Here is a 2,299-nt window from a genome sequence, read left to right on the forward strand (position 1 = left end):
TGTAATAAGCTTTTTTTTTTTTTTTTTGGCTTTTAAAAAGGGGAATTCATTAAGTTGCAAGTTTACAGTGAAGGCTGTGAAAATGTCCAAATTAAGGAAAGGCTATGAAAATGTCCAATCTAAGGCATCCAAGGAAAGTAACCTAAGTTCAAAAAGGTTGATGATGTTCAGGGTTTCTCCTCTGTTGGAAAGACACATGGAGAACATGGTGACATCTGCTAGCTTTCTCTCCAGGCTTCTAGTTTCATGAAGCTTGCCCAGTAGCATTTTCCTTCTTCATCTCCAAAGATCTCTGGCTGTATGGGTTCTGGTGGCTCTAAATCTGTTTTCAAAATGGTTCCCTCTTAAAAGGCTCCAGTAAGTAACCCCGCCCTGAATGGATAGAGACACATCTCCAAGGAAACCACCTAATCAAAAGTTAGCACCCACAATTGGGTGGGTCACATCTCCATGGATAATCAAAAGCTCCCACCCAGCAATACTGAATGAGGATTAAAATGCTTTTCTGGAGTACACCACAGAATCAAACTGGCACAAAATGCAATATAGAATTTGAAATGAAAAATCTCTCCTTTAGATGTGTACTAGTATCCTGTTCTAAAGGTGAATCATAATGAGATAAATGGGAATAAAACGAATAGGTTACCATTCAAAATCATGAGAGGAAATAGAACTACCCAAATGAATCTGTCAATTATTTGAACCTGAACAGAAACCACAGAAGCTTTCTATCTTTCCACACATTATTTTGCCTTGACCATGCCTATAAAAACTACCGCATATATTATAGAATGAGATGTTACATTAACTCAAACTAGAGTAAAGATAGCTGAAAGGACTATACTTGGGCATACTGACCATAAGTTGCTATAAACCTATAAAATAAAATGTCCAAAGGATTATATATATATATATATATATATATATATAGTTAAAAATAGAACTTATCCTTTTGAAAGGTACAAATTCAACATGAAATATCATTATAAGACATTTTTAAAATTTCCCCAGACAGTCTAATCATTAAACTGTTTCAATTTAGCTTCATATCTTTTTGGCTCCAAGACAATGTTGGATGTATTCAAATTATAGCCAGCATCAACCAGTTCTTATAAGTAATTTTTTAAGTATCTATGCTTTCCAGAACACAAGGGTTTTCAATTATATGTGAAATGTTCATTTTTTTCTTGTATGAGGCAGTGTATTTGATCATTAAACCTTTTCTCTGCCAAGAAGATCACATCTGGATAGTTTAAGACTAACTTCTGTACCTCTTCTTCAGTACAACCAAGGGAAAACAACTTCTCTTTGATATTCGTGTGGTTTCTTTTAGCGTAGTCAATGGAAAGGTCTAGGATTTCAGCTCCTGGACCACATATCAGATCAAGCAGCTCCTCATCATTCAAGCTGAAAGTTGACTGTAAAATAATCAGTGTTAGTTTTCACCCATTTGGTGCTCTGAATTAAGATGAAAGGATTTTTAAAATTATCTTCCTGACAAAATCTGTGGGATCATTGTCACCCAAGGACAAACAGATATTTTGCAAAAGTTCAACCATCTGTTTATTCAGATCAAGACTGTTGGAGAAAGTATGTGGGGCATTGGTCAACAATTGACAAAGGCATTCATGGGTCAATCCAACTGAGTAGAGGAATTTTATATTATTCTCTAAATTTAGGTTGCTATTGGACCAAAAAAAAGATTCAGGAGAATGTTCCAAAATATTTACAATGTCAAGATATGATGCCATAATCTTTCTCCACAGATTCCATCGTTTTGAAAGATTTTCGGAGTGCATGTTGTGGCTCGTGTATATCTTAATATGATGCTAGAAATCACTTCTTTGCTAGCTCCTTTGGACAAAAGAAATATTTTCAGGTCCTGTTCATTAGTAACATCCTATTAAAAACTCCAGGCTGCCTTGTCTTCGCCATGTCAATATCTGCTCCCATTACAAGTAAGTTGTTCAGAAGCTCATCATTCTCTAAAGGCTCACTGGCTGCATTATCATACTTCACACTATAAGGCCTCATTTGTCTTAAGGAAAGGGGACTTTGCATCCTTCAAGATAGACTTATGAACAGCTGCCCCTCAAAACCAGTCGTTACTACATGCTGCCAATGGAGCTGACTTCCTCCTGTAATAAGTTTTTAAATTGGGAAGTGCAGTTCTCCAACTTTGTTCTCCTTTTTCAAGATCGTTTCAAATTTCTTATGAATTTGATGATTAGCTTTTTCACTTAAGTGAAGGCTGTTGGAATTTTGATCAGGATTTGTTAAATCTAAAAATCACCTGCAA

At 35.6% G+C, this 2,299-nt stretch overlaps 1 pseudogene; it reads right to left on the bottom strand.

Moving 5' to 3' along the window:
- Positions 1-1,016: 1,016 nt before the first annotated feature.
- On the bottom strand, positions 1,017-2,034 carry LOC143662402 (transcription termination factor 1, mitochondrial pseudogene; annotated as a pseudogene).
- Between the last annotated feature and the right edge of the window lie 265 nt (positions 2,035-2,299).

This window comes from Tamandua tetradactyla, chromosome 18 (genome assembly GCF_023851605.1).
Source record: "Tamandua tetradactyla isolate mTamTet1 chromosome 18, mTamTet1.pri, whole genome shotgun sequence".
In the NCBI taxonomy this organism is placed as follows: domain Eukaryota; kingdom Metazoa; phylum Chordata; class Mammalia; order Pilosa; family Myrmecophagidae; genus Tamandua; species Tamandua tetradactyla.